The 16494-nt window shown below is 42.0% G+C and overlaps 1 protein-coding gene across 5 annotated transcripts in view; it reads left to right on the top strand.

Moving 5' to 3' along the window:
- The first annotated feature begins 3550 nt into the window (after positions 1–3550).
- ELF2 (E74 like ETS transcription factor 2) overlaps positions 3551–16494 on the top strand; it is a 1226980-nt gene continuing 1214036 nt past the window's right edge. For 3 of the 5 annotated variants that reach the window (XM_069631082.1, XM_069631079.1, XM_069631081.1), the window contains exon 1: positions 3554–3700. The gene's annotated coding sequence lies outside the window, so the exon portion shown is untranslated. Of the gene's footprint in view, positions 3701–16494 lie in introns of all 5 variants that reach the window. The other 2 variants (XM_069631080.1, XM_069631083.1) reach the window with 2 other exon arrangements.

Here is a 16494-nt window from a genome sequence, read left to right as displayed (position 1 = left end):
TGTAGTAAATGAGCTATTACAACTATCGGAAATTGATACATCTCTTAGATGGAATCCTGCCCTCTGCCACAAGCTAGTTAGACTTGTTCAGCGTAAATCTGTGGAATTCCATTATCTAATATCTCTATTGTGACTCAGCTTGGTTCAAAAGGAAATAATTATTCTAATATAGTAAAGACATCTTTACTAGAACTAATGGCAGGTCAGAAAAATAGGCAACCTCAATCGAATAAGCAGTTTGATTACAAAGTTATGCTTGCGAAGCGACTAAGGAATAGAACATTGAGATTATTGAAATATGATAATTTAACTACTTCTCTATACTTGGTAAAAAAAGATCTATTTTACTAGACTTCAAGAATAAAATCAGAGGTATCAAAGTGTTAGAATATAATGAAGATAACTATAATCTTATAAGATCGATTTGCAAATATCACTTGCGGCGTATATGGTCAATTATCAGACATCCTAAAATAATGGTGAATAATTTAACACCAAACATAATATCTGCTGATGATTGGGTACTTCACATAACGAACAAATATGGTATGCCTGAGCGCTTTGTGGATTGCACACTTGGAGACTATTATAAGCGCTGAAGTGCAAGTAATTTATTGGTCAATACAAGATATAGAGTGGCCAATTGGTCAGTTAACCCATTATAAAGCGGCGGGACCAGATGGTATTCCGCCTTGTGTTTAAAAGGCTGACCCGCTGCTTTGGGGAGGAATTCTAAAAATGTAATTCGATAACATCATGCACACTTAAAAAATGCCTCAATCTTGGGTGACATCCATCATAGTGTCTATTTTTAAAAAGGGTTATCCAGGTAACCCTATAAATTATCGTCCGATTTCACTCATGGACGTAGCTGCTAAAGTCTTTGCGATCTTGCTCCTGTATGATATGGAGACATATATTGCATCTCATGATATCTATTCTAAATACCAAATAGGTTTTAGAAAAGGAATGAGTACATTATTGAACGCCACCACGGTAGCATATCTATTAGCTGGCTCAAAAACAAAAGGAGCATGCCCAGTTTATATTACATGTATTGATATGACGAACGCGTTTCACTCTGTTATAAGAAATTTGTTGTGGAGGAAAATGTTTGTTCTTGGTATCCCTGTATATTTGATATATTGGATTGTACAACTACATATCAATACTGCATACATGATTAGATTAACAACAGATGGAGCAATGACTAAACTAGTGTCTACGTACCTTGGGTTTAAGCAAGGTTGCAATTTAGCTGCGCTATTGTTTAATTTATACTTATGCAATCTTGATGATTTGTAGTCCGATCCAAGGTTGTTCGCAGTAAGACATGGTCAGCGGAGGCTTCATTGGTTAGCTTTCGCTGATATTATTTTATTTGATCCTACACCATCAGGGTTGCAAATAAAGCTCAAACTTTTCGAGAAGTTTGCGTACGACCATAATCTTAGACCAAATGCAACTAAAACTACAATGATGATTTTCAATGCCGGGAAGAAATTAAAGCCGTATAGTTAGAAATTAAATTAAATCTATATTGCTCCATCAGTTGAGGTGACTTATTTAGGGTATCTTGTCTCTAATGCATCATCAGTCAGGCTTTGGAATGAAAGGCTTAAGTTAAAAACAAGGCCTACTGAGTCAAATTAAGCTCTTTTTTTCTAAATACTGTAAATTGTCCCTGTTACCATTGTTTGCATTCTTAAATTTAAAGGTTGAGCCGGTGATCCTGTATGCTCTTGATATATGCCTGTATGATTGCAGCAAACACCTCAATGTATTGCAAGGATGTTTGGTGAAATTTGCATTGCGCCTTCCTTTAACCATTCCAAATTGCATAATCAGACATGAGTTCAGGTTAATATCAGTATCATGTAGAAAAGAATGGCATGCTTTAACGAATTATGCAAAAATGCTTGATCCACCAAGCAACTCCCTTTATCAAGATTATCATGCAATCATAATTGGTGGAAGTACAGGCTCAATCATGCAGTATCATAAGAGGTTGCAGAACGTTCTGAGTGAACTACAGCTCACAACTAATGATTTATGTCTTAGATCGGTGTACATTAAGAAAACAGCTGAACTAGACTGGAACCGTACACTCGGAGGAATGAAGAGGTATTCCATGTACACAGAGTATACAATGTTTACACAGAAGAGGGATCTCCATGCCACATACATAGCAATGTTCCCTTGTAATCTGACACGCATGCAGTATATGCGTTTCAGATTGAATCAATTTCGTACTAGGGAACGTGCTAAACATTTGGGTGTCCCAAATGATATAAAAAACCAAGAGGGTTCATGTTGCTTTCCTCAGTGCGAGGAACCTAATGAAATGCTCAAGCATTTGGTACTTGAATGTAAACATTTTAAGTTCGCCAGAACACATTTTTTATTACATTTTTAAATGTGGCCTTTGTTGACGCACTTGAATTTCTATGGAACAGGTTGATGCTGGGTATATATAATCCATTGATCTTTGCATTGGTTCGTTTCTTGAAAGTAATTGAAGCCGACCTGGAAATATATGACCATTGACTTATGAATAATTGAGGAAATATGGAAGTGACTATCCTTAATAAAATGGTTGTTAGTTTTAAAATTGGTATAAGGTCTAAGTGTACAGCCAATTGGCTTAGTAGTAGTTATGAAAGTGCCTTAGACCATGGGATTTATTATCAACTGGGTGTTTTTCAATTGTGTAATATTTTAAGATTGGATGTCTACAGTGTTTTAAATGTAAATATATTTGGGTAATGTGATGTTTTTATACTCATATGGAGACATTTTTGTAACGGTTTTTTTAAATCATGAACAAATAAAAAAGGGGGCAGCCAACACACCACCTAGTAAATTAATTTAAACATAATGCTCACCTCCGCTCGTGATATGGAATAGGGTGGATTGTGCAATGCTAGGGCTTGTGGTTCTGGGGTTCCATAATGTGTGGGGTGTTCTGATAATGCCCTTTGTAAACGTCTTACTGTAATAAAGTCTTCCTGTACCAACCTCTTGTGTGTCCTGATCATAAAGTGAAACACTTGTGTAGGAGCGCGATACAAATTAAATATCAATTAAAAAATGCAATTCATCTTTCTTCTAACTGATTTGATATTGCGGTCCTACAAAATAGCCAGTCGGTTTAATGCATCCAAGTCAAAAATAAAGTTTGAGTTAAATAATAATCGGCGAACATCTAAAAATGTGTACATTGAGTTATGGGGAAAAACTCGAGGCATGTAGGATTTCGTTAATTGAAAATAACCGAACTGTTTCACTTGAGCATACGTGTTACAACAGTGCTACAAGCCCCACGTATTGTCAAACACGTTAATTATTCTAGTATTTGAACGTCAGAGGTACTGACCAGCAGAGTGTGAGATTTCAAATTCTGTGAAAATTAGGCCGCGGTGGCAGGTTTAGATGCGTAGGGGGTGCTAGCGGCGGGTCCCTGGTTTCTCTGCTCCACTCAGTAAGGAGGGGGCGCTGCCGCTCCCGGGGATAGTCTATGGGCCCCGCCTTCGGGGGCGTGATGTTGGGCGGTGCCTTGCCGAGGGGCGGGCTTTCGCATCCCTGTGTGAGTGCAGCGCTCGGGCCTCCAGCAGCGCCGCCGCTGGGGATCTACGGGATTATCCGAGGGCTCCTTTACCCGCCCGGGGGGGCTCGGAGGCCGTTGTGGAACCCTGAACAGGTGAGAGGAGGAGCCCAGGGGTGTGGGACTGTTTTCAACGAAATGACAGTTTGTGAGAGTTACCCCCCCTTCCCGCCCCCACCCTCTCCTAGACGGCGGGCCCGGCGATGCCCCGGGAAAGGCTGCCCCAGCGGGATCGTGGTGCCGGGCAGGGATGGGACATGGCCGTTTAAACGTCTCTCCCGGATGTGACTGTTGCCAGTGTTGGGGTGTGTGTATGTGTGCGCGCACAGACCCAATGTTATCAACCGTGGCATGCGCTGCTTCGTAAGCTTGTGTATAGTGCGGGTGGAGAGGTGCTGGCCCCTGACAGCAGTGCCCCCTGTCGGGGTCTGCCATATTCTGCCCCCTTAATACACAGTGTTGCGAGTGTCCCTGACTACCGTTCTCCAGGCGGGTCATTGTAGGGGGAAGCCCCCTGTTCTCTCCCTCGTGACCGAGGCGCCCCTTGTGACCCGGGCTGTCATTAGACCCTGCAGCCCCACCTCCGTGTGCGGAGTCCCTGGGCAGTCATTAAGTAGGGCCTCCCCCCAGCGTGCCGTGGCCCTGGGCCGTTGGCTCCTGCTTGTTGTTGTTGGTGGTGGTTGTGTGCCTCTGCAGTGGTGTATGGCTGACAGCTGTGTGTTTGTGTGCGCTCCTGGGGCGACCAAGCGCTATGCTAGCTTCGCCCCGAACCCCTGGTGTTTCCCTTCCTTGGCTGTCCCGGCAGAGGAAGGGCGGTGACGGGGTTTGCGTGGTTCCAGGCCGCAGTTGGCAGGGCACCTTACTACGCGGGGTGAAGTATGGCAGAGGCCTGTCCTTCTAGCTGCTAGTTTCCGCTTGGAGTACCCCTCAGCAGTCAAACGAGCCCTTTCTGCTTCTCACCAGTGCTGTTCAGAGAAGCGGCTCGGGGCTAATTTTGCTCATGGTCCCTCTTTTCGAACTGCTACAGTACTCGTGCCCTGAAAGGCTACACATCCACTCCCTCACGCTGCTTTACAGTGTCCATGGAAGGAGAGGGTGGCACTGTTCACTTTACAGCCAATTGTTTCACTGATAGTTGTGACATATTCCAATAGTGAACACAAATTACTCTGGGCTACACCCCCCCCCCCCACTGCCATTGATTAATGTATACGGTTTGTAATAAACCAATTAGTAATACAAAAAAAAATATCGCTTTACCCCTTCCTTTGACGATTTAGCTGCGCTTTTTCAAAACTGGTAACTCTTCTCATCCATTAAATAGTTTTGCTTTCTCTTTCACTTGTCCTCAGCTACTTGTGTATCGTTCTTTTCTAGTGGTGAGTTTGTTCTTCCACGGAAGTCGGTGGCCTTACTTACAATGTCGGGCTACGTGATTAAAAACGCTTCGAACGTTCCTCCAAAACACTTTCCTCAGTTTAGTGATATCTCATGTCAATGGGCATTATCTTTTGAGACCGTTTTTAGGCCCCATTGAAACTCAAACCGTGTTTACAATTGGCCAGTGTTCCCGTTACACTAACAATGCGTCCTTATTTGTACTTGCACAATTTCAGCACTGTTTGCTCGCCAAGTGAATGCATACAGACATGGTCAGCACTATTCCACCAAAGAGCTTAAGTGGCTTCTGTTGAACATTTTTTTTAAAGTTTTTTTTTTTGCCATGAATTCTCCCATGTGGATTTGTTTCTCTTTTTAAATACAGTAACCTCTCGCGCTAGCACGGCGTGCATTGCCCACCTTAGTAATTATATAAAATTACGTTATTTGTTTTGCTTCCCGAAAAGGGCATTTTGTTTTGTTTATTGCTCTCCCTTTCGTTTTGTAACGCTGAAAGGCGAGCCGGGTTCTAAATTTGGAACCACATGACAAGCTTTACCTTGTTGCAAACTTTGGAATTGTTTGCAAACCATACAGTGTTCCTTTACAGTGCATATGTGTTTTTCTGATCTTGCTGCAACGCGTTTAACACACACATTATCGACCGTAGCATCACTTGTAAGAGATGTCGTGTTTTTTGTTCTTGTAGGTACGTATTTATTGGAATAGAACTGTGATTTATGAGTTACTTTTGTATTTAATATAGCATACTGTGAAATGCCAAATACTAGGCCCCCACTGTGTGTTATTCCTGAAAGTATAGACTACATTGATCAAAAGTGCAAAGCCCATAGAATGAGCTCCGTTTTTATTTACAGGATGAATTCCCAGGTGATAGCCTAACGTCTTCTGCAGGCAGGTGATTTTCTGGTGATTCTCTACTGCACCTTTCGGTTTCCGATAAATTGTTTATTGTACCATGCAGTGATTCCCTGGAAAAGGCCCCAAGTGGTACGGCAATTTTCGTGATAAAAAGTATTACAAAAAATAATTCTAATGTGGATTTGAGTAATCCGAATTCACATGGATCATGGGGAACACCTCTTTTGTTCCAGCAGCCGGGAGCTATGTTAGTACATTGCATTGTCTCCTAAATTAAAGAACAAGACAATATCATTGAACTGTTAATGTGTTACTTGAACATTGGATTGTGCCCTAAACACTGGATTATATATGCAACCATTGATCTTGATCTAGCCCACTGGTATTTATTTGTTAGGCTCTTATACAACAAGGAAATTGTTTCAAAGTGCCCACAGGGCAACAGGGAGGGAACATGGGACTGAACACAATATATACACTGGAGGATAAAGAAGACACTACTAGGCCTTGTGAGTATTAAGAACGTACCAGTGCAGAGTGTGAGAGGGAGTTGGGGGTGGGAGGGTGTAAGTGCTGGGGTACCCGTGCTTGTGGGTGAGCAGCAGATGTAAGTGCTACGAAGCATTGAGCTGCAATAAGTAGGTAAGTGCAGGCCTACAGTGATGTAGGCCAGTGGGTGCCGAGGCAGTGCTGTGTGTAGGCTGAGGCGATTGGGTGTGGTAGGCCAGGGCCTAGAAGGAAGGGCCCTGGTCACCAATCGCAGTGACTGAGATTAGCAGAGGAGGGAAGAAGGGAAGGAGGAGGTGAAAAGGAAAGTCTTGAGGAGCTTCTGGAATTTGAGGAGGTCCGGCTCAAGGCGGTGAGGAAGGGGAAGGCTGTTCCATAGAGGGATCCAGCTGAAGAAGGAGATCGGCCCCTGGCCCTCTGTTTAGCTAACACTTTACACACATAGAGTTGGTGCTAGAGGAATGTAGAAGCCTATAGGGAGAGTATTTAGTAAGCGCAAGTTGCAGATAGCATGGTCCCCGGCCCCAGAAAGCCTTGTGGATGATGCAAAGGGATTTGAATCCGTGCAGCAACCGGGAGCCAGCCACCCATCTATTCTCCTAGATATTTAAGGGAGCAGCTGGGGTGAACGTGGACATGCATTTAAAAAATATTATGGTGCGTCGGAATGGCATTTCCCCAGTTATATCACCAGGTATTATCCACAGTACATTTATCTATAGGACGGGTACAAATTTCAAGGTACTATAAAAAGTCACTTGCCCCTTCTCTGCATATAAAAATCACACCATTTCTTATGTGCAATTTTTGATGCCTGCTATAGGACCACAGTATCTCTGCTACTACCAACACCCCCTTTTCCCTCTAGAGAACTTAATAAACATTTTTTGTTTTAATTTATTATTTTTGTTTGATTTCCTACAGTGTTTTGATCTTTAGTACGATGGTCTGAGTAAAGTGGTCAGCCACTCGAGTAAATGCATTGACCCACAGGTCCTGTTAATTCATCTGCTGCGTAATAGCACCCTTTTTGACAGACTTCTGTTCTGCAGGAGTACAACGATGAGTAGTTGCTGAACCGCCTACACAGCCTTATGCTGCTACTATGCAGTGATCACAATTGTAAGGTGAAACGGGCACAGGCTGACCGGTATGCCTCCTTCACCTCTTTTGGTAGTGCAGGCTACATCCTTAGGAGGGTTGTGAGCTGATAAGACTAGCAACAAAAGCAGCTTTAGTACAATGGTTCCAAAATGAAAGCGTGACCAATCAAGGTGCGCTATAAACATACAAGCTCAATCAATTGTAGTTGGTTCATCCACATCATTTATAATTGCAGCACAGAGATTCCTTAGTTATATGTCTGATTAAAATTATAGTGAAAGGACTTAAGGTGTCCAGGCCTCGGGTATATAATTTGGACGTACATAGATTATTTCACTTGATAACTCTTGGCTTTGTATTGTGCATGGTTGTACTATTCTGTTTTTCTTTTATGAACAGACATTTTTGCTATTCCTTTATCATATTTTATAGGTTGTATTTTTTTATTGAATGTTTTCTATGAAATTCAGTATGTAATACGTCATGTAATTTAAATTTGTGACATTTTTAATTCTTTGCTTACTTTTGAAAGGTTTATTTTTAACCATATTACAATAAATACAAATTACAGGAACTTCAATAAAAACAATCACTGCAATAGACTAATTAAAAACACTACAAATCCACTCCTGTAAAAGAAACGGAGAATGGAGTATTGGGTATGAAAGGGTACTCTGGTGAATAAGCATGGGTGTTCAGGTGAGAGACTTGCCACCATTGTCAATAGTTACAGGACATGTCTTTGCAGATAGACAGAGAATGGGGGGGGGGGGGGTTAAGCCATTATGGCCCGACCAGGGGAATAAACTCAACATCCTTGAGCCAAGCTTTTCAGTGTCAAAATGGGAGTCTGCGCGTTTTCGGTGTCTGGCCCAACGATTAACAGCTGTTCAGCAGCGACTTGTGGATCAAAGATGGTGGAGACGGGAGGCCATGTCAGGTTGGCGGCTCCGGAAGACTTTGCGCCTTGCCATGTGGAGAAGTGGTGATTTGCCCACGGAAAGAGGGTTCAGCCTGTTCAAGATGGTGCCTGGGCATTGCCATTGCTTGGACCTAGCAGAAGCTTGTGATCACGTTGCCGTTGCTATAAGACTCAGTGGGTCTCAGATGCAGAGCTTTATTAATTGGGAGATGCAGAGGTGGCCGAGCATCAAGGTCCGAAAGGAATGTGGGTTTTCCCACACAGCAGCCTGGACTGCATCAAAGTTGCCCAAATCGGCGTTGATGCACTTCTGAGATGGCTAGGGGTTGCTTTCTTGGTTGCTAGGAGATCCAATTGACAATCTCGATGGTAAGGTGACACTTTATTTTGTCTGTTCCCCTCCCCCCCCCACCAGATAGGATTGTAGAGCACACTTGCAGGCTCCTGGGTATCAGTGTCTCTGTTGCTGAGGCCGTGTCCACAGCATTGTCACCCCCACTGTTCCCTGTGGATGTTAAGGGAGCAGAGCTTGGCTCTGCCTTGGTTGCCTTTTGTCTTCAACTCGATGGCAGAGGAGTTTGAATAGGCTGTATTTCCAACAGTGGTCCAGTGGATCCTTCTTGTTTTGAGAGCCCAAATATGTATCCAAGAAGCAGAGTGTTTTCCCCACCTTACAAAGGCAAAATATCACCAGGGATTGGTCCAAGCGCGCATGCTGTAAGGGTCCATTCCAGGCTTAAGTGCTACACAATCGCACTGCGCTGATGAATGTTCATTGTCACTGAGTTTTTTTTAATCAAAGAACAGCCAACACGTGTTTCGACCTTCGGTCTTTTTCCAGGTCTCGGGTAGCTTGTGGGTTTGTAGATACCCACAACTAAAGCAATAGTACCAAGCCTTGAATAGGCAGTCTAAATGAGGACTTTGCACAGAACGGAGAGACGCTGAAAGGCATTCAGAGGAGTATTGTGCCACCTCATTGAAGCGACTCTGAATCTCGGTTGCAGATGTGTGTTCTCACCTAGGACTCGAAACGGTCCTCATTTAGACTGCTTATTGAAGGCTTATTGCCTTAATTGCAGGTATCTTACCACCCCACAAGCTTCCGAGGCCTGGAAAAAGACAGTGAAGGTCGAAACATGTGTTGGCTGTTCTTTGATTAAAAGAAACTCAGTGACAATGAACATCCATCAGCGCAGTGTGATCATGTAGCACTTGTATTTGTGAAATTGCAGGGTCCATAAGGCAATGCGACCCTATTTACACGATCAATTGCAGCATATTACTTGTAAACTTGCTTAAGCGCAGCAGGTCCGTAGCCTTCTAGCTGTTCACGTTGTTTAACAAGTGCTCTTAGCCTGACATCACACCCAGAGTCCATTGCCTGCAGGGGTTTGGAGTGGGAAGAGATGGAGAGCCCTAACGGAAACCAAGATGATGAAACTCCTCTCTCAGCCTACCTACTTTTAACTCTACCCCTTCCTATGCCTGCTGGATTCAAAGGGATTCCTATGCTCTGTACCCTATAGTGAGAGTGGATTTATGTTAATGCTGCTTCGAAGCACTGGTTCCCAGGAAACCTCCTGGGGGAGGTTCCTGTGCCCTGGGAGGGATGGGGGATGAATGAGGTAGACTCCTGGCTGCATGCTAGTTGTGGAGACAGTCGGACCAGACACCAATACATATCAGTCTTTCTTTATCTCCAATCTAGTCTGATATCAAATTGCTGTTGTTGTATGTGTTTTCTTAGCAAGCGCCATTCCCAGTGCCCCAGATAATAATATTTTTGAAAGTTGCGAGTAAAAACAAAGTCCCGTTCCCAATGGGAGTATTTTCTAAACTAGTAAAAATATGTTCAACTATAAAGGAGGAATCTTTTTGTGAGAAATACTTGGCTGCGCCAAATTATTCCTACACATTAAAAGATATTTTTAATCTCTTCTGTAATTAGTTGTTTCGATCCAAACACAGCCCTGGAACAATTTGGATGAAAGCACAAGCATAAGCTCCTATTTGTCCATTTCCCATTGTTATTGGGGAGTAAAAGTGGCTGATGCACCCCTTATCTGTTGGGCTGACCATTCCACCACCAGGTATGGCTTATATTTAAAGATTTACCTGTGAACTGAGTAAGTTCCTACAGCTGTCAGGAATGCACATGCGACCTTGGAACCTGCCATGTGCCACTTAAGTACTGGATCTCTAGGCTATCTCATCAAAGGCACATGTTTGCACTGTAATTTTGCATTGATGCATTCATGAAAGGGGGCCGATCTGATTAGCGGACCTCCCTTTCAGAAACACAATTACCTGCATCATTTTATATTAACAAAAATAAAAAATCGACTCGGGCAGATGACCATTCTGTCAGCGTTTTATCCAAAGCGCTTTACATTTGAAAGCAATGCAGTACAAACATAATTGGTTTCATTACTAAACATGACCACAGCGTGGCAAAAGAATAATCCATAAAAATAAATTAGATCGCAGTATAACCCTAGAGTTTTGCGAGTTATTGTAAACAATGGATCAGTTCAGGGTAATAAAATAGCAATACAGCCATTGAGGAGAGTGCAGTAACAGGCATTTTTAGTCCTCGACGTTGCCTTTGGCCCGTAACTAAGGTGTGGGGCGACAATAAATGTTAAAGCCCCCTCACCAGGACTAGAAAGACTCGTCATGTTTCCGGAAAACTAATATTCGACATGTTTTTTGAACGATGTTAACCGTGGTAAAAGAACTATCAAGGGATAAAACGACAAAAGAAAAGAATGAAATCGAGTTGTGGCACAAGGAGGGTGCTGACACGTTAGCAAAACATGTGTAAAATGTAACCACTGCCGAGACCCCCCCCGCCTTTTGTGTGTAATGAGCAACTTTACTTTATCAAATGGAACTGTGAGCACCATCCGTGCCTCAATGGAACATATCTGCATTCAGTTAGTGGCAAAATAGGAGCACAGCAAATTATTTATTTATTTATTTATTATTAATGTGTTAACAGCTTAACATAAGCTTTTCACATATAAATCAATAAAACATTTTATAGGATATAATTCTATTTAAATAAAACAAGGATAATATCATTAATCCGTATCTAGTAATAATGTAATTTATATAAAATAGACGTTCAAGCTATATTTTAAGACTTGGGTGTCAATATCTCTTATAAACCCTAACTAATACTATCAGCCATGTGACTAGTTGTATTCACAAAAATAAAAGTAAATAAAATATCTCTATATAGCTATTTCTAGTAATTTTTCGATTATTAACCATACGTTAAATACAGCAATATAGAGCTTCATTCCTGGGCCATTGAGCGCCCTAAGCCAAAAATCTTTGCTGCAAATATGGTCCAAATGATGGACAAAGTCCCCATAACAAATTGCATAGGTTTTTTGCATGGCCGAGCATCTAGTTAATACATGTTTTCCTGATTCAATCGCCATACTATTCTTGCATAACCGGCAGGATCGTTCTATCTTGGTGAGATTACTCATAATCCCGCTGATAGCCAATACCGGCAGTTGGTCCATCCGCAGTAATAAAATAAATCGTCTTAATCGTGGAGAAGGGCACAAAGAAAGATAGGGAACCGGTTTCTTGAAAATGTATCTCATATGCTGGACAAATTTATATCGTTTCAGCTCTTCCAAGTGTGCATAGTTTTCAATCCAATCGTATAATTCTGATTTTTTAGATAAAGCAAACAAGGTAGAAGTTCGAATGCCGTTGTGCCTATTTGACCAACTAATCTTTTCCAGATATTCCTCCATTTGTTTCTTCATGAGAGGGAATGAAGACGATTTGTTTATTTCATTATGCAATGTGTTCAGGAGAGGATTTTCTGCAACTGGTGACATCTTTAAGTATAGTTCAGCTCTTTTTCTGAGAACTTGTGCTTTTAAAGATATCCGGCCCAATTCAAGTCTTAAGATAGCCATTGGTATACAGTTTCGGAGGCCAAGTATTTTCTTCCAGAATTTTCCTTCTAATATTTGGAGCCACCCCAAATCCATGAGCTGCAGGGCTTCCAATCCATAAATAATCATAGGGGTTAGTACCTGTAGATACAATTGTCGTGCAGCCCAGACAGTGTATCCACAGTGAGAAGTGGAAAAACGATATATTAAAGCACTAATTTGTGCCGCTCTCGTAATTCGAACTTGCTTGCACATCGCATAATGACCCTTTGGTTCTATTTCAATTCCCAAATATCTATAGAAGGGAGTATATTGAATTCTGGACCCTTGTATTTGTAGACTCACTCTGGCAATTTTCTTGTTGTTGATGACCATCATCTGGGTTTTGTCTAGGTTAATAGTAAGGCCATTCCTATTGGCATAGCTCCATAATGCCTCTGCAGAATTTCAAAGACCTTTTGATAGTATGGTCCATAATAATGTCATCAGCATAGGCTAGAACTGCACAGTGAGCAGGGCCAATCTTAGGTGGGCAATTGTGGACTTCAGATAAGGCTTTAGGGATGTCATGAACAAAGAGGTTATATAATGTTGGTGCTGTCACACAGCCTTGTTTGACACCTCGGGATTGATCGATCTTATTGGTTTTGTTACCTTTTGCATCTAATTTTAGAGAGACTGTGGTATCCCAATTTAGCTGTTTGAGGTAGTATAATATTCCCTTCGGGCATCCTAGGTTTTCTAATTTGGTCCACAGCAAGTCTCTCGGCACTAAATCAAAGGCAGCCTTAAAATCAATGAATAATATATATATAATGGAGGACTGTCGGGAGATCTCGCCTTGTTGCGCAGTATATCCATTATGATAAGGTTATGCACCGTAGAATATCCACTCCTAAAACCACATTGGAATTGGTCCAAGATCTTTTCTCTTTCCATCCATATATGAAGCTCTTGTAGTAAATATGTCGAAAATAATTTGCCAGTGGAATCCAACATAGATAATAATCGATAGTTTAAGGGGTCTGTGCGACTTCCCCTTTTATATATGGGGACCAGGGTTACAGTTCGCCAAGAGTCTGGTATAAGGCCATCTTTCAAAGTTTTTTCAAACAGTATTTTCAGGACCTCCGCCCAATATTCAGGGTTGCTTTTTAATATAACATTCGCTAGGCCGTTAGGCCCAGGTGCTCTCGATGATTTGAGATTTTTGATCATAATTATCAATGAATCAATCGACACCCTGAAGGGAGGGACAGGGCAGCACCAGACCGTCGGTACCATAGACAAACCTGATAACTGGTTATTGCGGCTTCTCAAAAATTCCTCCCACTGGCCCTTGTCAATGGGATTGTTAAGACTACTATTCGTTTCGCCTCTGGCCTGACTTAATAAACTCCATATGGAGCGGGAGTTTCTTGTGCATAATATTTGAACTGTCTTTTGCCATTTAGCTAATTTGGACGCGTAGCGTTTTTGTCTAAGCCAAGATCTATAGGCATTCTTGCATTTCTTACTGGAGATCAGGTAACTATCCCAGTTGGAAGAGTTTTCCTGTAGCTTCTTAAGTTCTGCTCTTAAGCTTCTTTTAGCATCTCTGTTTTCGACATCAAATGTATTAGTTGTTTTAGCATCAGGAACGATTATGTTAATCTTTGCAGCAGCGTGCTTGTGTGAGAAGGAAGTTATCCATTTTTCAATATCGTTACCGGACATACTGAAGAGAGCAGCATGGTCAATGTCTGCCATCTTATTCATAGCTTCTACAGCTTTTGTGATGTTTTTATCTGACCAGCGAATATTTGAAGAGGTGTGGTTCGTTCTCAAATCGCCAATCGATCGAGGGCAAATATGTTGAAGAACAAAATTAAAAGTTAGCAATAAAGAGGAATGGTCGCTCCAACCGTTATCACTAACCTTCATGTCCGCCGTCAGATTAGCCATTGATGGACTTACAAAGATGTAATCTAGAGTACTACGGGATCTGGTATTTCTCCAAGTAGATTGACCTGGATAGTCACTGGGAGTTCTACCATTCAAGATTTCAAAATCCCAAGCGTTAAAAAAATTGAGCCACAGCAGTCCCTCTGCATTCGCCTCCTTATGCCACATCTTGCCTGTATTCTTCAGCAATGGGTTATTGGTCTTACTCATAGGACCCTTCATATGACAGTTGAAGTCACCTACAATTGTTACTAGATTGTGGTCAGAATCAATCATCCAGTCAATCAGTAACGAGTGACAAGCGTCCCGAATGAGATCTCTGTGTGGAGAGTCAGGTGGATTGTAGAGATTAATCACTAACATCTTCTCCATTTTATCTTTACCAGTAAGTTCAATCTCAACAGCTAATACAAATTCGTCAAAGTTCGAGTGAATCCTCATCGATTTTAATGGGTGTATGATTCCCGTTATAAGGCCCCCATACGGTCTTCCCTTGGGGCCCTTTTTAGCTAATTCCTGATGAATTGAATAGCCATTGAGAAGTGCCTGAGTAGTGATCCATGTCTCCTGTAGACAAAAACATGTTTTCCCTACTAGCAGCGAAGATGAGCCCACTGCCGATAATAAGTGGCTAAATCCTCGGCAATTCCATGTGATTAAGCTTTGATCTCATTGGGTTAAGGAGAGCGACGGTAGGGATTCGGCAAGCCATTTAAGAACATTTTGCACATCCGCTAATTGTACTGTGTTGCCTTTAGGTAATTTCAGTACTATAGTTTCAACCACTTTGGTGTTTGGTATAAGTATTGGCCATTGTGGATCGGTTATGTTTGGATCAGCATCTACTTCAATATCCACTTCCCACAAGTTTACTTTGTAGCTGCGAATCAGGTTGGCAGTCGCTAAAAATTTACAGTGTAGTGCCGAGGTATTGGAGTTCTTTGCTTTCAAGGGCTCCACATATTCGAAGTCTTCTGATCTCAGCACCCTAAGCTGTGGTATAGAGTACAGTCTAGTTAATAGCGCTGATCTACAGAGCCAATCATGATCGCTATTTTGATATAGGTTTTTAATAATACAAATCCTTCCACCTTGATCTGGTATATTATTGCTATTGTCGTCATTTTGAAGTCCCCCTAATGGTACAGATACTATATCCGTTCAAACTGGATTGATTGGTACAGCATTTGTAGTGTCAACTGCAGGGTTGTCCTTGAACTCATCAAGACATGTTGAATGGTCTGGATCTCTCTCATCTGCTTGAGGTACATTAATACTCTTATTAGAGACAATCTCCTCAACAGTGTTATTGATAGTGCTCTTCTCAAGAATAAGCCAACTAGTCAGTTTATTCTCCCTGCTAGCAGTGCCTTTATTCTCTCGAGGTGCCTTGCATTTGTTTTTTTTCTTATCTTGTTTAGGGGTGCTGCCTTTGGTAGGGGTAGATATTTCTTCTTCCTGCTCCACTATATCCGGTGGTCTTAAGGTTGCCATTTGGCGCTTTTTCCTCGCAAGGGCTCTTTTCGCCAGTCGTCGCTGTTTACGTGAGTAGAAGTCGTCCACATTCGTAGTGCTGTTAGAATCAATGTCTTCGATCTCCGGGCAGTCTGGCTGGACGGTCTTCTCTTCCTTGTGGGGCAGATCACTATTACCGTTATTTGCTGATGGTAGGGTAAGGGTGACTTCCAATATCCTCCCACACATCTTTAGTAGGATGTTTTAGAGCAAATTGCAAAGATGCAACTGAAGATTGCAAGTCAACCAGGGTTATTTGACTTTCTCCTTGGTCCCTACCGCAATCCGGTTCTGAGGAATCATACATCCAAATTAGGAGAGGCAGATAAACTGTTGTATGTTTCACTCTGTGTGTGAGTAGGCAGATGTTGGTAGCTCTCATTCTGGATAGCCGAATTGCTTCCTGGGTAAGGAGTCATAGTTCTCTGCATAGATAAACATAAGTCCAGTAATGAATTGTTATCTATTACACTTTCATCAAGTGCCTCCATAGGGGTATTCATACCAGAGCCTCCCGTAGATTTATCCATCAGGGGTGTTGGTGTTATAATATTAGCGGTAACAGGGAGTGAGAAAAAATCAGTGATTGCACCTTTCTCCACAGGTGCTTCTTTGGGTCCTTTACTTTTGTTTGTTTTTATTGTAGGAGTTCTGCTCTTTTGATTACGTAGATTATATCTCGTCGCAGAGCATTTCCTGACTGAAAGCAT

Source organism: Ambystoma mexicanum, chromosome 6q (assembly GCF_040938575.1).
Source record: "Ambystoma mexicanum isolate Mex_15411 chromosome 6q, UKY_AmexF1_1, whole genome shotgun sequence".
Classification (NCBI taxonomy): domain Eukaryota; kingdom Metazoa; phylum Chordata; class Amphibia; order Caudata; family Ambystomatidae; genus Ambystoma; species Ambystoma mexicanum.
The sequence above is the reverse complement of the archived record's forward strand: the minus strand, read 5'-3'. Positions and strand labels throughout refer to the sequence as shown.